The sequence below is a fragment of the Pseudophryne corroboree genome, chromosome 3 (assembly GCF_028390025.1).
Source record: "Pseudophryne corroboree isolate aPseCor3 chromosome 3, aPseCor3.hap2, whole genome shotgun sequence".
In the NCBI taxonomy this organism is placed as follows: domain Eukaryota; kingdom Metazoa; phylum Chordata; class Amphibia; order Anura; family Myobatrachidae; genus Pseudophryne; species Pseudophryne corroboree.
In genome coordinates, this window is record NC_086446.1 from 25,750,241 (window position 1) to 25,774,289 (window position 24,049).

At 48.4% G+C, this 24,049-nt stretch overlaps 2 protein-coding genes across 2 annotated transcripts in view; one reads left to right on the forward strand and one right to left on the reverse strand.

The window, feature by feature from the left end:
• LOC135057094 (zinc finger protein 250-like) overlaps positions 1 to 24,049 on the reverse strand; it is a 78,493-nt gene that overhangs the window by 46,189 nt on the left and 8,255 nt on the right. The gene's annotated exons all lie outside the window — the stretch shown is intronic.
• The window catches only part of LOC135057095 (zinc finger protein 84-like), a 150,308-nt gene continuing 136,702 nt past the window's right edge, over positions 10,444 to 24,049 (forward strand). Inside the window, exon 1 of the mRNA XM_063962995.1 lies at positions 10,444 to 10,542. The gene's annotated coding sequence lies outside the window, so the exon portion shown is untranslated. The remainder of the gene's footprint in view (positions 10,543 to 24,049) is intronic.

Below are 24,049 nucleotides of genomic sequence, written 5' to 3' on the forward strand. Positions count from 1 at the left end.
GGATGTTTTTCTACTCATCTACTAATCTATTGCAATTTTGCTTTGGGCTTTACTAAAGGCTAATATATATTTATGCATGCAGTATTCAAATAACAGCTGTGGACAGAGTCTGACATGAATTTGCACTAACTGTTTGCATGTTTACTTGATCTGGACTGTGGCTCTAAATAATAGATGACCAGCAAGATATATTTGATAATCATTAAAGAACTGTGATTAATTAATTGCTATTGTGCACAGATTAATTAACAAACGAGGACTGATCATTCCGGTGCTTTATAGAGAATTGAGAGGATTATATGATGTACAGGTTGAGTATCCCTTATCCAAAATGCTTGGGACCAGAGGTATTTTGGATATCGGATTTTTCCGTATTTTGGAATAATTAGATATCATAATGAGCTATCATGGTCATGGGACCTAAATCTAAGCACAGAATGCATTTATGTTACATATACACCTTATACACACAGCCTAAAGGTAATTTTAGCCAATATTTTTTATAACTTTGTGCATTAAACAAAGTGTGTCTACATTCACACAATTCATTTATGTTTCATATACACCTTATATACACAGCCTGAAGGTCATTTAATACAATATTATTAATAACTTTGTGTATTAAACAAAGTTTGTGTACATTGAGCCATCAAAAAACAAAGATTTCACTATCTCACTCTCACTCAAAAATGTCCGTATTTCGGAATATTTGGATATGGGATACTCAACCTGTATTTCCAATGGCTAGGTTATCTAGTACCAATTAATCTCTGAATTAATTGTCATTTTAAGTATATTTTATACACCGGCCGTGTGTTTAGTGTTGTATGTTTATGTGTTTTGTCTATATTGTGATATTAAATTTATAAAATCTGAATTCTGGCTGTACAGCGCTTCAATTACTTTTGTTTGGTGGTACTTTTTTGGGAGAATCAGTGATCTCCTGTTTCTGTGAAGCTGCAGTACACCCAGATAGAAGTGGGTTATTTATCTGGGAAATTCTCCCTAAATAAGTCAGCGCCTAGACAAATCTTTTTTCTTTTTTGGTTTAGAACCCAGACCTGGCTGAAGAGTCGAAGACGTGCCCCCACCGGTGCGGACTCCTTCAGTGGAGCCCCAGCATCATGCGGTGGATTTAGTAGAGGCCGGGGAGGACTTCTGCTTCTGGGAACTAGCCGAAGCAGGTGTTCTCTTCCCTCTACCCTTACCTCTGGAGAGGAAAGATGAGCCCCGACCTCTTCTGGACTTATGCGACCGAAAGGACTGCATCTGATATTGTGGAGTTTTCTTTTGCTGTGGGGAAACAAAAGGCAAAAAAGTAGATTTACCCGCGGTAGCCGTGGAAACCAGGTCCGCGTGACCGTCCCCAAACAAAACTTCACCTTTGTAAGGTAAAACCTCCATATGCTTCTTTGAGTCGGCATCACCCGTCCATTGGCGGATCCACAGGGCTCGCCTCGCAGAAATCGCCATGACGTTGGCTCTCGAACCTAGCAGCCCAACGAGACGTTGAGCATCTCTCATATATAAGACTGCGTCTTTAATGTGACCTAAGGTCAGCAAAATGGTATCCCTGTCTAGGGTATCGATGTCAGCTGACAACGTATCTGTCCAAGCTGCCACTGCGCTACATACCCATGCCGATGCTATCGCCGGTCTGAGTAAAGCACCCGTATGCGTTTAAATAGATTTTAAGGTAGTCTCCTGTCTGCGATCAGCAGGATCCTTGAGGGCTGCCGTGTCTGGAGACGGTAGCGCCACCTTCTTGGACAGACGCGTTAAAGCCTTGTCCACCCTGGGCGAGGATTCCCACCGTACCCTGTCCTGTGCAGGGAAAGGATACGCCATAAGAATCCTCTTGGGGATCTGCAGTTTTTTGTCTGGAGTTTCCCAAGCTTTTTCAAATAATTCATTCAGTTCATGAGATGGGGGAAAGGTTATCTCAGGTTTCTTTTCCTTATACATGCACACCCTCGCGTCAGGGACAGAGGGGTCATCTGTGATATGCAAAACATCTTTTATTGCAATAATCATATAATGAATACTTTTGGCCACCCTTGGGTGTAACCTCGCATGATCGTAGTCGACACTGGAGTCAGAATCCGTGTCGGTATCAGTGTCTGCTATTTGGGATAGGGGACGTTTTTGAGACCCTGAAGGGCCCTGTGACCCAGTCGAAGCCGTGGATTGACTCCCTGCTTTTTTCCTGGACTCTGCTTTGTCCATCCTCTTATGTAATAAGTTCACAGTTGCATTTAAAACATTCCACATGTCCAACCAATCATGAGTCGGCTTTGCCGGAGGAGACACCACAATCATCTGCTCCACCTCCTCCTTAGATGAGCCTTCCGCTTCAGACATGCCGACACCCCCCCCCCCCCCCCACACACACACAGGGACATATCTATAAGGAGACAGTTACCCAACAAGGCCCTTAGGAGAGACAGAGAGAGAGTATGCCAGCACACACCCAGCGCCAACTGACACTGGAAACAGAATTCCCAGATAATATAGCGCTTTTATATACAATAAACCGTGTAATATACTCACTGCGCCTTACAAGTGCCCCCCCCCCCCCTCTTTTCAGCCCTGTGTCACCGTATTCAGCAGGGGAGAGTCCGGGGAGCCAGCTTCTCTGCAGTGCTCTGTGGAGAAAATGGCGCTGGTTAGTGCTGAGGGACCAAGCTCTGCCCCCTCCAGCGGCGGGCTTCGGTCCCGCTCAATTTTATAAAACTGGCAGGGGATTCATACACTTACTGCCTCCGCAGCCTATATCCATATTGCCAGATATAGAGGTTTATATTGCTGCCCAGTGCGCCCCCTTTCCCTGTGCCCAGCACCCATCAGTGCCTGCTAGTGTGTGTAATGTGTGGGAGCAATGGCGCGCAGCGGTAGCTTACCTCAGGGAAGATCTGAAGTCTTCTGCCGCCTTAGAAGTCTTCTTTTCTTCATATACTCACCCGGCTTCAATCTTCCGGCTCTTTGAGGAGGACGGCGGCACGGCTCTGGGACGAGCGGCGGGGGGGGGGGGGGGGGGGAGAGACCTGCGTTCCGGCTCCCTCTGGAGCTAATGGTGTCCAGTAGCCTAAGAGGCACAGCCTATCACTTAAGTAGGTCTGCTTCTCTCTCTCCTCAGTCCCACGATGCAGGGAGCCTGTTGTCAGCAGTGCTCCCAGAAAATAATAAACCTAACAAAATTATTTTTCAGAGAAACTCAGGAGAGCTCCCCTGTAGAGCACCCAGTCTCCTCTGGGCACAGGATCTAACTGAGGTCTGGAGGAGGGGCATAGAGGGAGGAGCCAGTGCACACCCATTCTAAAAGTTCTTTATAGTGCCCATGTCTCCTGCGGAGCCCGTCTATACCCCATGGTCTTTACGGAGTCCCCAGCATCCTCTAGGACGTAAGAGAAACAACAGTAATGGTACAGACTCATATGCTATAGGCACTTATCTAACTATTCGTACTCAAAACAGTAGATAGAGATTTAGTGCTGTATAGCCCGTACTCAGTAGAGTGGGATACAGGGAGACTCACCCCGCTTCCAGAATCGATCAATATGTTAGCGAACGCTGAGTGGATCCAGACGCTACTAGTGTACACTGCCGCTCCACGAACCTATAGTGAACACAGATGCACCGGTAACGCAGCCGCCTATGCTGCGACCAGGTCCCCTTGTCTTCTAGTGTAGCTGGTAGCGTCTGAGACGGAAGTGAGGAAACAGTTCATGGCGGGAGACTCGGTGGAAACTGGTCATGAACCGGGGGGAGGGGCGACCAGGAGAGCGTCTGACTCCCCACTGCTGACATCAACCCTAGGGATCACGGCCTCATACTATTCCTGGAGCCTCTGATCCCTGAGGCCTAGCGCTGGAGCACCCGTGGTGGTGGCGCGCCAGCTACTGTTTGGTAGTCTCCTCCCAAAACAGTGTGGCGGTGTCCGTATTCCATCTAGCTACGCGGAACCGATGCCTTACCTTCTCCCCGTGCTCCGGCCACAGCCTGGTAACGTCTGACAGACCTGCTAGTATATCCGACACAGATGCCCGCCGAAACAGCACTGTACTTGTGTGTAAGTGTTGTCGCGACCCGGCAGAGTTGTTGGAGCGACCCTTTCCAATATGCGTATAAGACGCTGTTTCGAAAGATCACTCAAAAAATAGTAAGACTATAAAAATAAAATAATAAAGCTTGGGGCTGCTAACAAACCAGCAGCCCTCTGACCATGGTCCGGCTCCTGCCGCACCAAACAAAAAACTGATTTGCCTAAGCGAGGGGGCGGGGATATATGGACGGGCCCGTTGCATGCTGGGAGGCCGGAAAGCTTTGACTGATTGGTGCAAATCCGCTGTCGCTCCATCATATCCCATTTTTATCCTGTGGATGACCTGTGGACCCTGCCGGAGAAGGGCTTACTAGGTTAAATATGTATACACTAGAAAAGAGGTGTCTTAGAGGAGACATTATTAATATCTTCAAATATCTAAAGGGGCATTACAAGGAGCTAGCAGGTGATTTGTTTATTAAAAGAACTCTGTATAGGACACGTGGGCACTCGCTGAGGCTAGAGGAGAGAAAAATTCCGTACACAACGTAGGAAAGGGTTCTTCACGGTAAGGGCAATAAATTTGGAAATCCCTGCCGGAGAAGGTAATAATGGCGAACTCTGCAAATGCATTAAAAAACGGATTGGACAAATTTCTAACTGGAAAATGTATCCAGGGTTATAGCATTTAACATAGTGACATTAAATATCTGGGAGTGGTAAGAATCAGAGTTGTCAATTGGTACTAAACCATTACTTCAGCAGATGCATTATATTAGGAACAGCGTAATACAGAATACAGGTTTAACCCGATGTGCATTTTGCCTCTTTTCAACCTCACTAACTATGTACCTATGTAACAATAGATATAAGTGATGTCACTGTGACACTCCCAGATCCCTCTCACCTCCCCAGTCATGTACTTATATTATTACTATAGATATAAATGATGTCACTGTGACACTACCAGATCCCCCTCACCCCCCAGTCATGTCCCTGTATTATTACTAGATATAAATGATGTCACTGTGACACTCCCAGATCCCCCTCACCCCCCCAGTCATGTCCCTGTATTATTACTATAGATATAAATGATGTCACTGTGACACTCCCAGATCCCCCTCACCCCCTCAGTCATGTCCCTGTATTATTACTATAGATATAAATGATGTCACTGTGATACTCCCAGATCCCCCTTACCCCCCCAGTCATGTCCCTGTAAAATTACTATAGATATGTAATGTCACTGGGACACTCCCAGATGCCCCTCACCTCCCCAGTCATGTTCCTGTATTATTACTATAGATATAAGTGATGTCACAGTGACACTCCCAGATCCCCTCACCTCCCCAGTCATGTCCCTGTATTATTACTATAGATATAAGTGATGGCACTGTGATACTCCCAGATCCTCTCACCTCCCCAGTCATGTCCCTGTATTATTACTATAGATATAAGTGATGGCACTGTGACGCTCCCCGATTCCCTCACCTCCCCAGTCATGTCCCTGTATTATTACTATAGATATAAGTGATGTCACTGTGACGCTCCCAGATCCCCTCACCTCTCCAGTCAGCAGGTAGATGATCTCCAGGGTGAGATTTAGTATCCTCTCAGTCATGTGACTGCTGTCGTTCTCCATCCTCAGGGAATCAGTGACGTCTAGTAAACACTCTGGTTCCTCACAGCTCAGAGGTCTAGGAGAAAGTATAATAAATATAATAAACACCACAGAGCAGCCATGTAATATAGACAAATGAGAAGCACAGAGTGACCAGTGAGTCCTCCTCTATTTCCCCTGTTGTTATTATTATTATTATTATTAACAGGACACTCCAGGCCGCTTCCCCAGTAAAATAATAATAATACTAACAGGACATCGCAGGCCGTTTTCCCGGTATAATATTAATAACAGAACACTGCAGGCTGCTCCTTCTGTATAATAATAATAATAATAATAATAGCAGCAATAACAGGACACCACAGGCCGCTCCCCCTGTATAATATTAATAACAGAACACTGCAGGCTGCTCCTTCTGTATAATAATAATAAGAAGAATTTACTTACCGATAATTCTATTTCTCATAGTCCGTAGTGGATGCTGGGAACTCCGTAAGGACCATGGGGAATAGCGGCTCCGCAGGAGACTGGGCACAAAAGTAAAAGCTTTATGACTAGCTGGTGTGCACTGGCTCCTCCCCCTATGACCCTCCTCCAAGCCTCAGTTAGGATACTGTGCCCGGACGAGCGTACATAATAAGGAAGGATCTTGAATCCCGGGTAAGACTCATACCAGCCACACCAATCACACCGTACAACTTGTGATCTGAACCCAGTTAACAGTATGATAAACGTAGGAGCCTCTGAAAAGATGGCTCACAACAATAAACAACCCGATTTTTGTAACAATAACTATATACAAGTATTGCAGACAATCCGCACTTGGGATGGGCGCCCAGCATCCACTACGGACTATGAGAAATAGAATTATCGGTAAGTAAATTCTTATTTTCTCTGACGTCCTAGTGGATGCTGGGAACTCCGTAAGGACCATGGGGATTATACCAAAGCTCCCAAACGGGCGGGAGAGTGCGGATGACTCTGCAGCACCGAATGAGAGAACTCCAGGTCCTCCTCAGCCAGGGTATCGAATTTGTAAAATTTAGCAAACGTGTTTGCCCCTGACCAAGTAGCTGCTCGGCAAAGTTGTAAAGCCGAGACCCCTCGGGCAGCCGCCCAAGATGAGCCCACCTTCCTTGTGGAATGGGCTTTTACAGATTTTGGCTGTGGCAGGCCTGCCACAGAATGTGCAAGCTGAATCGTACTACAAATCCAACGAGCAATCGTCTGCTTAGAAGCAGGAGCACCCAGCTTGTTGGGTGCATACAGGATAAACAGCGAGTCAGATTTTCTGACTCCAGCCGTCCTGGAAACATATATTTTCAGGGCCCTGACTACGTCCAGCAACTTGGAGTCCTCCAAGTCCCTAGTAGCCGCAGGCACCACAATAGGCTGGTTCATGTGAAACGCTGAAACCACCTTAGGGAGAAAATGAGGGCGAGTCCTCAGTTCTGCCCTGTCTGAATGAAAAATTAGGTAAGGGCTTTTATATGATAAAGCCGCCAATTCTGAGACACGCCTGGCTGAAGCCAGGGCTAACAGCATGACCACTTTCCATGTGAGATATTTTAATTCCACAGTGGTGAGTGGTTCAAACCAATGTGACTTTAGGAGACTCAACACTACATTGAGATCCCAAGGTGCCACTGGAGGCACAAAAGGAGGCTGTATATGCAGTACCCCTTTGACAAACGTCTGAACTTCAGGCACTGAAGCCAGTTCTTTTTGGAAGAATATTGACAGGGCCGAAATTTGAACCTTAATGGACCCTAATTTTAGGCCCATAGATAGTCCTGTTTGCAGGAAATGCAGGAAACGACCCAGTTGAAATTCCTCTGTAGGGGCCTTCTTGGCCTCACACCACGCAACATATTTTCGCCAAATGCGGTGATAATGTTTCGAGGTTACATCCTTCCTGGCCTTAATCAGGGTAGGGATGACTTCATCTGGAATGCCTTTTTCCTTCAGGATCCGGCGTTCAACCTCCATGCCGTCAAACGCAGCCGCGGTAAGTCTTGGAACAGACAAGGTCCCTGTTGGAGCAGGTCCTTTCTTAGAGGTAGAGGCCACGGGTCCTCCGTGAGCATCTCTTGAAGTTCCGGGTACCAAGTCCTCCTTGGCCAATCCGGAGCCACGAGTATAGTTCTTACTCCTCTCCTTCTTATGATTCTCAATACTTTGGGTATGAGAGGCAGAGGAGGGAACACATACACTGACTGGTACACCCACGGTGTTACCAGAGCGTCCACCGCTATCGCCTGAGGGTCCCTTGACCTGGCGCAATATCTGTCTAGTTTCTTGTTGAGACGAGACGCCATCATGTCCACCTTTGGTTTTTCCCAACGGTTTACAATCACGTGGAAGACTTCTGGGTGAAGTCCCCACTCCCCCGGGTGGAGGTCGTGTCTGCTGAGGAAGTCTGCTTCCCAGTTGTCCACTCCCGGAATGAACACCGCTGACAGTGCTGTCACATAATTTTCCGCCCAGCGAAGAATTCTTGCAGCTTCTGCCATTGCCCTCCTGCTTCTTGTGCCGCCCTGTCTGTTTACGTGGGCGACTGCCGTGATGTTGTCCGATTGGATCAATACCGACTGACCCTGAAGCAGAGGCCTTGCTTGACTTAGGGCATTGTAAATTGCCCTTAGTTCCAGGATATTTATGTGAAGAGACGTTTCCATGCTTGACCACAAGCCCTGGAAATTTCTTCCCTGTGTGACTGCTCCCCTGTGTCGACCATCTGAGGTAACGGGCGCTTTAGAGCCCCTGACGGTGTTTGAGACGCCTGGACAGGCACTAACTGATTTGCCGGCTGTCTCATGTCGTCAACAGTTTTTTTTGCAAAGTGCTGACACTGTCACGTAATTCCTTCCATACGACCATCCAGTCAGGTGTCGACTCCCTAGGGGGTGACATCACTATTACAGGCAATTGCTCCGCCTCCACATAATTTTCCTCCTCATACATGTCGACACAATCGTACCGACACACAGCACACACACAGGGAATGCTCTGATAGAGGACAGGACCCCACGAGCCCTTTGGGGAGACAGAGGGAGAGTTTGCCAGCACACACCAGAGCGCTATATATATACAGGGATAACCTTATATAAGTGTTTCTCCCTTCTATAGCTGCTGTATTTGTATTATCTGCCAATTAGTGCCCCCCCTCTCTTGTTTTACCCTGATTCTGTAGCAGGACTGCAGGGGAGAGTCAGGGAGCCGTCCTTCCAGCGGAGCTGTGAGGGAAAATGGCGCTTGTGTGCTGAGGAGATAGGCTCCGCCCCCTTTTCGGCGGCCTTTTCTCCCGCTTTTTTTAGGAAAACTGGCAGGGGTTAAATGCATCCATATAGCCCAGGAGCTATATGTGATGCATTTCTTTAGCCATATAAGGTTTAAAACGTGTTTTATTGCGTCTCAGGGCGCTCCCCCCCAGCGCCCTGCACCCTCAGTGACCGGAGTGTGAAGTGTGCTGAGAGCAATGGCGCACAGCTGCAGTGCTGTGCGCTACCTTATTGAAGACAGGAACGTCTTCTGCCGCCGATTTTTCCGGACCTCTTCGCTCTTCTGGCTCTGTAAGGGGGCCGGCGGCGCGGCTCCGGGACCCATCCAAGCTGAGCCTGTGATCGTCCCTCTGGAGCTAATGTCCAGTAGCCAAGAAGCCCAATCCACTCTGCATGCAGGTGAGTTCGCTTCTTCTCCCCTTAGTCCCACGATGCAGTGAGCCTGTTGCCAGCAGGTCTCACTGAAAATAAAAAACCTATTTAAACTTTTACTCTAAGCAGCTCAGGAGAGCTACCTAGCATGCACCCTTCTCGGCCGGGCACAAAAATCTAACTGAGGCTTGGAGGAGGGTCATAGGGGGAGGAGCCAGTGCACACCAGCTAGTCATAAAGCTTTTACTTTTGTGCCCAGTCTCCTGCGGAGCCGCTATTCCCCATGGTCCTTACGGAGTTCCCAGCATCCACTAGGACGTCAGAGAAAATAATAATAATAGCAGCAGCAATAACAGGACACCACAGGCCGCTCCACCTGTATGACAATAACAACAACACACCACAGGCTGCTCCCCCTGTGTAATAATAACTGGACACCACAGGCTGCTCCCCCTGTATAATAATAACAGGACACCACAGGCTGCTCCTTCTGTAAAATATTAATAACAGGATACCACAAGCTGCTCTGCCTGTATAATAATCATAATAGGACACCACAGGCTGCTCCTCCTGTATAATAATAATAATAATTACAACAACAACAGGACACCACAGGCTGCTCCCCCTGTATAAGAAGAACAGGACACCACAAGCAGCTCCGCCTGTATAATAATAATAGGACACTACATGCTGCTCCTCCTGTATAATAATTATAACAGGACACCAGAGGCTGCTCCCCCTATATAATAATAATAATAATAACACCAACAGGACACCACAGGCTGCTCCCCCTGTATAGTAAGACGACATTACCTGATCACAACGGACACTGGTAAGCTGCAGCTGCAGCACTCGACGGAAACTCACTTCCTGTGTATGGAACGCAATGACCAGAAATAAGGTAAAAAGCACAGGCTGTAGATGGACCGCACAGGCAGGAAGTAAGAAATGATTGGCACAGGCTGCTTCCTGGTGACTGGCCCCTCCCCTCCTACTCCCTGCCAAAGCTCCGCCCTTTGTTATGATTATTACAATACCTCAGTGCAGGAGGTCGGCGGCCATTTTCTTGTAGACCGGTCCGGCACCTGCAGCAGGAATAGGTTCCCGGGCCGTGTAGTGACGTCAGGAGCGCCGGCCATTTTCCCTTGGTATGACCTCTGCCTTCCTACCATCATTCCCACAAGGCAGCAGGAGCAGAGAGCAGCCATTGCTGTGTCTGGCAGCAGGTAATGATATTATTATTATTATTCTATTGTCTGAGCAGCTCTGGTGTCAGGTTCTGTACTACAGGGGGAGCAGCCTCTGGTGCCTTGTTATAGTGCAGCTGGAGCAGCCTCTGGTGCTGCATTATCCCTGTACAGGTGGCTGACACTATAGTGTCCTATTACTGTAATACAGGTGGCACAGACCCCGCCGTTACCGTAATACAGGTGGCGCAGACCCCGCCGTTACCACAATACTGGTGGCGCAGAACCCGCCCTTACCGTAATACAGGTGGCGCAGACCCCGCCGTTACTGTAATACAGGTGGCGCAGAACCAGCTGTTACTCTAATACAGGTGGCGCAGACCCCGCTGTTACTGTAATACAAGTGGCGCAGAACTAGCTGTTACTGTAATACAAGTGGCGCAGAACTAGCTGTTACAGTAACAACTGGGTCTGCACCACCTGAATTACAGTAACAACTGGGTCTGCACCACCTGTATTACAGTAACAGCTGGGTCTGCACCACCTGTGTTACAGTAACAACTGGGTCTGCACCACCTGTATTACAGTAACAACTGGGTCTGCACCGCCTGTGTTACAGTAACAACTGGGTCTGCACCGCCTGAATTACAGTAACAACTGGGACTGCACCAACTGTATTACAGTAACAACTGGGTCTGCACCACCTGTGTTACAGTAACAACTGGGTCTGCACCACCTGTGTTACAGTAATAACTGGGTCTGCACCGCCTGAATTACAGTAACAACTGGGACTGCACCAACTGTATTACAGTAACAACTGGGTCTGCACCACCTGTGTTACAGTAACAACTGGGTCTGCACCACCTGTGTTACAGTAACAACTGGGTCTGCACCGCCTGAATTACAGTAACAACTGGGACTGCACCAACTGTATTACAGTAACGACTGGGTCTGCACCACCTGTGTTACAGTAACAACTGGGTCTGCACCACCTGTGTTACAGTAACAACTGGGTCTGCACCGCCTGAATTACAGTAACAACTGGGTATGCACCACCTGTATTACAGTAACAGCTGGGTCTGCACCACCTGTATTACAGTAACAACTGGGTCTGCACCACCTGTATTTCTCTATCGTCCTAGTGGATGCTGGGGTTCCTGAAAGGACCATGGGGATAGCGGCTCCGCAGGAGACAGGGCACAAAAAGTAAAGCTTTAGGATCAGGTGGTGTGCACTGGCTCCTCCCCCTATGACCCTCCTCCAAGCCTCAGTTAGATTTTTGTGCCCGGCCGAGAAGGGTGCAATCTAGGTGGCTCTCCTAAAGAGCTGCTTAGAAAAGTTTAGCTTAGGTTTTTTATTTTACAGTGAGTCCTGCTGGCAACAGGATCACTGCAACGAGGGACTTAGGGGAGAAGAAGTGAACTCACCTGCGTGCAGGATGGATTGGCTTCTTTGGCTACTGGACATTAGCTCCAGAGGGACGATCACAGGTACAGCCTGGATGGTCACCGGAGCCTCGCCGCCGGCCCCCTTGCAGATGCTGAAACAAGAAGAAGGTCCAGAATCGGCGGCATGAAGACTCCTCAGTCTTCTTAAGGTAGCGCACAGCACTGCAGCTGTGCGCCATTTCCTCTCAGCACACTTCACACGGCAGTCACTGAGGGTGCAGGGCGCTGGAAGGGGGGCGCCCTGGGAGGCAATGAAAACCTATTTTTGGCTAAAAATACCTCACATATAGCCTCCGGGGGCTATATGGAGATATTTAACCCCTGCCAGAATCCGTTAAGAGCGGGAGACGAGGCCGCCGAAAAAGGGGCGGGGCCTATCTCCTCAGCACACAGCGCCATTTTCCCTCACAGAAAGGCTGGAGGGAAGGCTCCCAGGCTCTCCCCTGCACTGCACTGCAGAAACAGGGTTAAAACAGAGAGGGGGGGCACTAATTTGGCGTTAGAAATATATAAAAAAGATGCTATAAGGGAAAACACTTATATAAGGTTGTCCCTATATAATTATAGCGTTTTTGGTGTGTGCTGGCAAACTCTCCCTCTGTCTCTCCAAAGGGCTAGTAGGTCCTGTCCTCTATCAGAGCATTCCCTGTGTGTGTGCTGTGTGTCGGTACGTGTGTGTCGACATGTATGAGGACGATGTTGGTGAGGAGGCGGAGCAATTGCCTGTAATGGTGATGTCACTCTCTAGGGAGTCGACACCGGAATGGATGGCTTATTTAGGGAATTACGTGATAATGTCAACACGCGGCAAGGTCGGTTGACGACATGAGACGGCCGACAAACAATTAGTACCGGTCCAGACGTCTCAAAAACACCGTCAGGGGTTTTAAAACGCCCGTTTACTTTAGTCGGTCGACACAGACACAGACAGGGACACTGAATCCAGTGTCGACGGTGAATAAACAAACGTATTCCTTATTAGGGCCACACGTTAAGGGCAATGAAGGAGGTGTTACATATTTCTGATACTACAAGTACCACAAAAGAGGGTATTATGTGGGATGTGAAAAAACTACCGTAGTTTTTCCTGAATCAGATAAATTAAATGAAGTGTGTGATGATGCGTGGGTTCCCCCCGATAGAAAATATGGGCGGTATACCCTTTCCCGCCAGAAGTTAGGGCGCGTTGGGAAACACCCCTTAGGGTGGATAAGGCGCTCACACGCTTATCAGAACAAGTGGCGGTACCGTCTATAGATAGGGCCGTCCTCAAGGAGCCAGCTGACAGGAGGCTGGAAAATATCATAAAAAGTATATACACACATACTGGTGTTATACTGCGACCAGCGATCGCCTCAGCCTGGATGTGCAGAGCTGGGGTGGCTTGGTCGGATTCCCTGACTAAAAATATTGATACCCTTGACAGGGACAGTATTTTATTGACTATAGAGCATTTAAAGGATGCATTTCTATATATGCGAGATGCACAGAGGGATATTTGCACTCTGGCATCAAGAGTAAGTGCGATGTCCATATCTGCCAGAAGATGTTTATGGACACGACAGTGGTCAGGTGATGCAGATTCCAAACGGCACAAAGGTGTATTGCCGTATAAAGGAAGAGGAGTTATTTGGGGTCGGTCCATCGGACCTGGTGGCCACGGCAACTGCTGGAAAATCCACCGTTTTTTACCCTAAGTCACATCTCTGCAGAAAAAGACACCGTCTTTTCAGCTTCAGTCCTTTCGTCCCTATAAGAGTCATATCTGCCCAGGGATAGAGGAAAGGGAAGAAGACTGCAGCAGGCAGCCCATTCCCAGGAACAGAAGCGTTCCACCGCTTCTGACAAGCTCTCAGCATGACGCTGAGACCGTACAGGACCCCTGGATCCTACAAGTAGTATCCCAGGGGTACAGATTGGAATGTCGAGACGTTTCCCCTGCGCAGGCTCCTGAAGTCTGCTTTACCAAGGTCTCCCTCCGACAAGGAGGCAGTATGGGAAACAATTCACGAGCTGTATTCCCAGCAGGTGATAATTAAATTACCCCTCCTACAACAAGAAAAGGGGTATTATTCCACACTATATTGTGGTACTGAAGCCAGAAGGCTAGGTGAGACCTATTCTAAATCTAAAAAAATTTGAACACTTACAAAGGTTCAAATCAAGATGGAGTCACTCAGAGCAGTGATAACGAACCGGGAAGAAGGGGACTATATAGTGTCCCGAGACATCAGGGATGCTTACCTCCATGTCCCAAATTTGCCCTTATCACTAAGGGTACCTCAGGTTCGTGGTATAGAACTGTCACTATCAGTTTCAGACGCTGCCGTTTGGATTGTCCACGGCACCCCGGGTCTTTACCACGGTAATGGCCGAAATGATGGTTCTTCTTCGAAGAAAAGGCGTCTTAATTATCCCTTACTTGGACGATCTCCTGATAAGGGCAAAGTCCAGGGAACAGTTGGAGGTCGGAGTAGCACTATCTCGGATACTGTTACAACAGCAGGGGTGGATTCTAAATATTCCAAAATCGCAGCTGATCCCGACAACAAGTCTCCTGTGCTTAGGGATGATTCTGGACACAGTCCAGAAAAAGGTGTTTCTCCCGGAAGAGAAAGCCAGGGAGTTATCCGAGCTAGTCAGGAACCTCCTAAAATCAGTGCATCATTGCACAAGGGCCATGGTAAAAAAAAATGGTGACTTCCTTCGAAGCAATTCCAGTCGGCAGATTTCATGCAAGAACTTTTCAGTGGGATCTGCTGGACAAATGGTCCGGATCGCATCTTCAGATGCATCAGCGGATAACCCTATATCCAAGGACAAGGGTGTCTCTCCTGTGGTGGTTACAGAGTGCTCATCTTCTAGAGGGCCGCAGATTCGGCATTCAGTTTTGGATGTTGGTGACCACGGAGGCCAGCCCGAGAGGCTGGGGAGCAGTCACACAAGGAAAAAATTTCCAGGGAGTGTGATCAAGTCTGGAGACTTTTCTCCACATAAATATAGCTAAGGGTAAATTTATAATGCTCTAAGCTTAGCAAGACCTCTGCTTCAAGGTCAGCCGGTATTGATCCAGTGGGATAAAACATCACGGCAGTCGCCCACGTAAATAGACGGGGCGGCACAAGAAGCAGGAGGGCAGTGGCAAAAACTGCAAGGACTTTTCGCTGGGCGGAAAATCATGTGATAGCACTGTCAGCAGTGTTTCATTCCGGGAATGGAAACTGGGAAGCAGACTTCCTCAGTAGGCACGACCTCCACCCGGCAGAGTGGGAACTTCATGGGGAAGTTTTCCACATGATTGTAAACCGTTGGGAATTACCAAAGGTGGACATGATGGCGTCCCGTCTGAACAAAAAACGGGACAGGTATTGCGCCAGGTTAAGAGACCCTCAGCCAATAGCTGTGGACGTTCTGGTAACACCGTGGGTGTATCAGTCGGTGTATGTGTTCCATCCTCTGCTTTTCATACCTAAGGTACTGAGAATTATAAGACGTAGAGGAGTAAGAACTATACTCATGGCTCCGGATTGGCCAAGAAGGACTTGGTACCCGGAACTTCAAGAGATGCTCACAGAGGACTTATGGCCTCTGCCGCTAAGAAGGGACTTGTTTCAGCAAGTACCATGTCTGTTCCAAGACTTACCGCAGCTGCGTTTGACGGCATGGCGGTGGAACGCCGGATCCTAAGGGAAAAGGCATTCAGGAAGAGGTCATTCCTACCCTGGTCAAAGCCAGAAAGGATTTGACCGCACAACATTATCACCACATGTGGCGAAAATATGTTGCGTGGTGTGAGGCCAGGAAGGCCCCACGAAGAAATTTCAACTCGGTCGATTCCTGCATTTCCTGCAAACAGGAGTGTCTATGGGCCGCAAATTGGGGTCCATTAAGGTTCAAATTTCGGCCCTGTCGATTTTTCTTCCAGAAAGAATTGGCTTCAGTTCCTGAAGTCCAGAAGTTTGTCAAGGGAGTATTGCATATACAACCCCCTTTTGTGCCTCCAGTGGCACTGTGGGATCTCAACGTAGTTCTGGGATTCCTCAAAACACATTGGTTTAAAACCAGTCAAATCTGTGGATTTGAAGCATCTCACATGAAAAGTGAACATGCTCTTGGACCTGGCCTGGACCAGGCGAGTGTCAAATTGGTGGTTTTTTTCTCAAAAAAGCCCATATCTGTTTGTCCATTCGGACAGGGCAGAGCTGCGGACTCGTCCCCAGTTCTCTCCCTAAGGTGGTGTCAGTGTTTCACCTGAACCAGCTTATTGTGGTGTCTTGCGCCTACTAGGGACTTGGAGGACTCCAAGTTGCTAGATGTGGTCAGGGCCCTGAAAATATAGGTTCCAGGACGGCTGGAGTCAGGAAAACTGACTTGCTGTTATCCTGTATGCACCCAACAAACTGGGTGCTCTTGCTTCTAAGCAGACTTTTGCTAGTTGGATGTGTAATACAATTCAGCTTGCACATTCTGTGGCAGGCCTGCCACAGCCAAAATATGTAAATGCCCATTCCACAAGGAAGGTGGGCTCATCTTGGGCGGCTGCCCGAGGGGTCTCGGCTTTACAACTTTGCCGAGCGGCTATTTAGTCAGGGGCAAACACGTTTGTAAAATCCTACAAATTTGATAACCTGGCTAAGGAGGACCTGGAGTTCTCTCATTCGGTGCTGCAGAGTCATCCGCACTCTCCCGCCCGTTTGGGAGCTTTGGTATAATCCCCATGGTCCTTTCAGGAACCCCAGCATCCACTAGGACGATAGAGAAAATAAGAATTTACTTACCGATAATTCTATTTCTCGGAGTCCGTAGTGGATGCTGGGCGCCTATCCCAAGTGCGGATTATCTGCAATACTTGTACATAGTTACAAAAATCGGGTTATTATTGTTGTGAGCCATCTTTCAGAGGCTCCGCTGTTATCATACTGTTAACTGGGTTCAGATCACAGGTTGTACAGTGTGATTGGTGTGGCTGGTATGAGTCTTACCCGGGATTCATAAATCCTTCCTTATTGTGTACGCTCGTCCGGGCACAGTATCCTAACTGAGGCTTGGAGGAGGGTCATAGGGGGAGGAGCCAGTGCACACCACCTGATCCTAAAGCTTTACTTTTTGTGCCCTGTCTCCTGCGGAGCCGCTATCCCCATGGTCCTTTCAGGAACCCCAGCATCCACTACGGACTCCGAGAAATAGAATTATCGGTAAGTAAATTCTTATTTACAGTAACAACTGGGTCTGCACCGCCTGAATTACAGTAACAACTGGGTCTGCACCACCTGTGTTACAGAAACAACTGGGTCTGCACCACCTGTGTTACAGAAACAAACAACTGGGTCTGCACCACCTGTGTTACAGTAACAACTGGGTCTGCACCACCTGTGTTACAGTAACAACTGGGTCTGCACCACCTGTATTACAGTAACAGCTGGGTCTGCACCACCTGTATTACAGTAACAACTGGGTCTGCACCACCTGTGTTACAGTAACAACTGGGTCTGCACCACCTGTATTACAGTAACAACTGGGTCTGCACCGCCTGAATTACAGTAACAACTGGGTCTGCACCACCTGTGTTACAGTAATAACTGGGTCTGCACCGCCTGAATTACAGTAACAACTGGGACTGCACCAACTGTATTACAGTAACAACTGGGTCTGCACCACCTGTGTTACAGTAACAACTGGGTCTGCACCACCTGTGTTACAGTAACAACTGGGTCTGCACCGCCTGAATTACAGTAACAACTGGGTCTGCACCACCTGTATTACAGTAACAGCTGGGTCTGCACCACCTGTATTACAGTAACAGCTGGGTCTGCACCACCTGTATTACAGTAACAACTGGGTCTGCACCGCCTGTGTTACAGTAACAACTGGGTCTGCACCGCCTGTGTTACAGTAACAACTGGGTCTGCACCACCTGTGTTACAGTAACAACTGGGTCTGCACCGCCTGTATTGCAGTAACAACTGGGTCTTCACCGCCTGAATTACAGTAACAACTGGGTCTGCACCACCTGTGTTACAGAAACAACTGGGTCTGCACCACCTGTGTTACAGAAACAAACAACTGGGTCTGCACCACCTGTGTTACAGTAACAACTGGGTCTGCACCACCTGTGTTACAGAAACAACTGGGTCTGTATCACCTGTATTACAGTAACAGCGGGGTCTTCGCCACTTGTATTACAGTAACAACTGGGTTTGCACCACCTGTGTTACAGTAACAACTGGGTCTGCACCACCTGTGTTACAGTAACATCTGGGTCTGCACCACCTGTATTACAGTAACAACTGGGTCTGCACCGCCTGAATTACAGTAACAACTGGGTCTGCACCACCTGTGTTACAGTAATAACTGGGTCTGCACCGCCTGAATTACAGTAACAGCTGGGTCTGTATCACCTGTATTACAGTAACAACTGGGTCTGCACCACCTGTATTACAGTAACAACTGGGTCTGCACCAACTGTATTACAGTAACAACTGGGTCTGCACCACCTGTGTTACAGTAACAACTGGGTCTGCACCACCTGTATTACAGTAACAGCAGGGTTTGCACCACTTGTATTACAGTAACAACTGGGTTTGCACCACCTGTGTTACAGTAACAACTGGGTCTGCACCACCTGTGTTACAGTAACAACTGGGTCTGCACCACCTGTATTACAGTAACAACTGGGTTTGCACCACCTGTGTTACAGTAACAACTGGGTCTGCACCACCTGTGTTACAGTAACAACTGGGTCTGCACCACCTGTGTTACAGTAACAACTGGGTCTGCACCACCTGTGTTACAGTAACAACTGGGTCTGCACACCTGTGTTACAGTAACAACTGGGTCTGCACCACCTGTGTTACAGTAACAACTGGGTCTGCACCACCTGTGTTACAGTAACAACTGGGTCTGCATCACCTGTATTACAGTAACAGCGGGGTCTTCGCCACTTGTATTACAGTAACAACTGGGTTTGCACCACCTGTATTACAGTAACAACTGGGTCTGCACCACCTGTGTTACAGTAACAACTGGGTCTGCACCACTTGTATTACAGTAACAACTGGGTCTGCACCACCTGTATTACAGTAACAGCGGGGTCTTCGCCACTTGTATTACAGTAACAACTGGGTTTGCACCACCTGTGTTACAGTAACAACTGGGTCTGCACCACCTGTGTTACAGTAACAACTGGGTCTGCACCACTTGTATTACAGTAACAACTGGGTCTGCACCACCTGTATTACAGTAACAACTGGGTCTGCACCACCTGTGTTACAGTAACAACTGGGTCTGCACCACTTGTATTACAGTAACAACTGGGTCTGCACCACCTGTATTACAGTAACAGCTAGGTCTGCACCATTTGTATTACAGTAACAACTGGGTCTGCACCACCTGTATTACAGTAACAGCTGGGTCTGCACCACCTATATTACAGTAACAGCTGGTTGTGAACCACCTGTATTAGAGTAACAGCTGGTCCTGCGCCACCTGGGTCTGGACCACCTGTATTACAGTAACAACTGGGTCTGGACCACCTGTATTACAGTAACAACTGGGTCTGCACCACCTGTGTTACAGTAACAACTGGGTCTGCACCACCTGTGTTACAGTAACACAGGTGGTGCAGACCCAGTTGATACTGTTATTCAGGCGGCGCAGACCCAGTTGTTACTGTAACACAGGTGGTGCAGACCCAGTTGTTACTGTAATTCAGGCGGTGCAGACCCAGTTGTTACTGTAACACAGGTGGTGCAGACCCAGTTGTTACTGTAACACAGGTGGTGCAGACCCAGTTGTTACTGTAACACAGGTGGTGCAGACCCAGTTGTTACTGTAATTCAGGCGGTGCAGACCCAGTTGTTACTGTAACACAGGTGGTGCAGACCCACTTGTTACTGTAACACAGGTGGTGCAGACCCACTTGTTACTGTAACACAGGTGGTGCAGACCCACTTGTTACTGTAATACAGGTGGTGCAGACCCAGTTGTTACTGTAATACAGGTGGTGCAGACCCCGCCGTTACCGTAATACAGGTGGCGCAGAACCAGCCGTTACTGTAATACAGGTGGTTCACAACCAGCCGTTACTGTAATACAGGTGGTGCAGACCCCGCTGTTACTGTAATACAGGTGGTGCAGACCCAGTTGTTACTGTAATACAGGTGGTGCAGACCTAGCTGTTACTGTAACACAGGTGGTGCAGACCCAGTTGTTACTGTAATACAAGTGGTGCAGACCTAGCTGTTACTGTAATACAGGTGGCGCAGAACTAGCTGTTACAGTAACAACTGGGTCTGCACCGCCTGAATTACAGTAACAACTAGGTCTGCACCACCTGTATTACAGTAACAGCTGGGTCTGCACCACCTGTATTACAGTAACAACTGGGTCTGCACCGCCTGTGTTACAGTAACAACTGGGTCTGCACCACCTGTGTTACAGTAACAACTGGGTCTGCACCACCTGTGTTACAGAAACAACTGGGTCTGCACCACCTGTATTACGGTAACAACTGGGTCTGCACCACCTGTGTTACAGAAACAAACAACTTGGTCTGCACCACCTGTGTTACAGTAACAACTGGGTCTGCACCACCTGTATTACAGAAACAACTGGGTCTGCACCACCTGTATTACAGTAACAACTGGGTCTGCGCCGCCTGAATTACAGTAACAACTGGGTCTGCACCACCTGTATTACAGTAACAACTGGGTCTGCACCACCTGTATTATAGTAACAACTGGGTCTGCACCGCCTGAATTACAGTAACAACTGGGTCTGCACCGCCTGATTTACAGTAACAACTGGGTCTGCACCACCTGTATTACAGTAACAACTGGGTCTGCACCGCCTGAATTACAGTAACAACTGGGTTTGCACCACCTGTGTTACAGTAACAACTGGGTCTGCACCACCTGTATTACAGTAACAACTGGGTCTGCACCACCTGTGTTACAGTAACAACTGGGTCTGCACCACCTGTATTACAGTAACAACTGGGTCTGCACCGCCTGAATTACAGTAACAACTGGGTCTGCACCACCTGTGTTACAGTAACAACTGGGTCTGCACCACCTGTATTACAGTAACAACTGGGTCTGCACCGCCTGTATTACAGTAACAACTGGGTCTGCACCACCTGTATTACAGTAACAACTGGGTCTGCACCACCTGTGTTACAGTAACAACTGGGTCTGCACCACCTGTGTTACAGTAACAACTGGGTCTGCACCACCTGTGTTACAGTAACAACTGGGTCTGCACCACCTGTATTACAGTAACAACTGGGTCTGCATCACCTGTATTACAGTAACAGCTGGGTCTGCGCCACTTGTATTACAGTAACAACTGGGTCTGCACCACCTGTGTTACAGTAACAACTGGGTCTGCACCACCTGTGTTACAGTAACAACTGGGTCTGCATCACCTGTATTACAGTAACAGCGGGGTCTTCGCCACTTGTATTACAGTAACAACTGGGTCTGCACCACCTGTATTACAGTAACAACTGGGTCTGCACCACTTGTATTACAGTAACAACTGGGTCTGCACCACCTGTGTTACAGTAACAACTGGGTCTGCACCACCTGTGTTACAGTAACAACTGGGTCTGCACCACCTGTGTTACAGTAACAACTGGGTCTGCACCACCTGTATTACAGTAACAGCTGGGTCTGCGCCACTTGTATTACAGCAACAGCAGGGTCTGCACCACCTGTATTACAGTAACAGCTAGGTCTGCACCACTTGTATTACAGTAACAACTGGGTCTGCACCACCTGTATTACAGTAACAGCTAGGTCTGCACCACTTGTATTACAGTAACAACTGGGTCTGCACCACCTGTATTACAGTAACAGCGGGGTCTGCACCACCTATATTACAGTAACGGCTGGTTGTGAACCACCTGTATTACGATAACAACGGGGTCTGCGCCACCTGTATTAGAGTAACAGCTGGTCCTGCGCCACCTGGGTCTGCATCAACTGAATTACAGTAACAACTGGGTCTGCACCACCTGTATTACAGTAACAACTGGGTCTGCACCACCTGTGTTACAGTAACACAGGTTGTGCAGACCCAGTTGATACTGTTATTCAGGCGGCGCAGACCCAGTTGTTACTGTAACACAGGTGGTGCAGATCCAGTTGTTACTGTAATTCAGGCGGTGCAGACCCAGTTGTTACTGTAACACAGGTGGTGCAGACCCAGTTGTTACTGTAATACAGGTGGTGCAGACCCAGTTGTTACTGTAATTCAGGCGGCGCAGCCCCAGTTGTAACTGTAACACAGGTGGTGCAGACCCAGTTGTTACTGTAACACAGGTGGTGCAGACCCAGTTGTTACTGTAATACAGGTGGTGCAGACCCAGTTACTGTAATTCAGTTGGTGCAGACCCAGTTGTTACTGTAACACAGGTGGTGCATACCCACTTGTTACTGTAACACAGGTGGTGCAGACCCACTTGTTACTGTAACACAGGTGGTGCAGACCCAGTTGTTACTGTTATACAGGTGGTGCAGACCCAGTTGCTACTTTAATACAGGTGGTGCAGACCCAGTTGCTACTATAATACAGGTGGTGCAAACCCAGTTGTTACTGTAATACAGGTGATGCAGACCCAGTTGTTACTGTAATACAGGTGGTGCAGACCCAGTTACTGTAATTCAGTTGGTGCAGACCCAGTTGTTACTGTAATACAGGTGGTGCAGACCCAGCTGTTACCGTGATACAGGTGGTGCAGACCCAGTTGTTACTGTAATACAGGTGGTGCAGACCCAGCTGTTACTGTAATACAGGTGGTGCAGACCCAGTTGTTACTGTAATTCAGGCGGTGCAGACCCAGTTGTTACTGTAACACAGGTGGTGCAGACCCAGTTGTTACTGTAATACAGGTGGTGCAGACCCAGTTGTTACTGTAATTCAGGCGGTGCAGACCCAGTTGTTACTGTAACACAGGTGGTGCAGACCCAGTTGTTACTGTAATACAGGTGGTGCAGACCCAGTTGTTACTGTAATTCAGGCGGTGCAGACCCAGTTGTTACTGTAATACAGGTGGTGCAGACCCAGTTGTTACTGTAATACAGGTGATGCAGACCCAGTTGTTACTGTAATACAGGTGGTGCAGACCCAGTTGTTACTGTAATTCAGGCGGTGCAGACCCAGTTGTTACTGTAACACAGGTGGTGCAGACCCAGTTGTTACTGTAATACAGGTGGTGCAGACCCAGCTGTTACTGTAATACAGGTGGTGCAGACCCAGCTGTTACTGTAATACAGGCGGCGCAGCCACAGTTGTTACTGTAATACAGGTGGTGCAGACCCAGTTGTTACTGTAATTCAGGCGGTGCAGACCCAGTTGTTACTGTAACACAGGTGGTGCAGACCCAGTTGTTACTGCAATACAGGTGGTGCAGACCCAGTTGTTACTGTAATTCAGGCGGTGCAGACGCAGTTGTTACTGTAACACAGGTGGTGCAGACCCAGTTGTTACTGTAATACAGGTGGTGCAGACCCAGCTGTTACTGTAATACAGGTGGTGCAGACCCAGCTGTTACTGTAATACAGGCGGCGCAGCCCCAGTTGTTACTGTAATACAGGTGGTGCAGACCCAGTTGTTACTGTAATACAGGGGGTGCAGACCCAGTTGTTACTGTAATACAGGTGGTGCAGACCCAGTTGCTACTGTAATTCAGGCGGTGCAGACCCAGTTGTTACTGTAACACAGGTGGTGCAGACCCAGTTGTTACTGTAATTCAGGCGGTACAGACTCAGTTGTTACTGTAACACAGGCGGTGCAGACCCAGTTGTTACTGTAACACAGGTGGTGCAGACCCAGTTGTTACTGTAACTCAGGCGGTGCAGACCCAGTTGTTACTGTAACACAGGTGGTGCAGACCCAGTTGTTACTGTAATACTGGTGGTGCAGACCCAGTTGTTACTGTAATACAGGTGGTGCAGACCCAGTTGTTACTGTAATACAGGTGGTGCAGACCCAGTTACTGTAATTCAGTTGGTGCAGACCCAGTTGTTACTGTAACACAGATGGTGCAGACCCAGTTGTTACTGTAACACAGGTGGTGCAGACCCAGTTGTTACTGT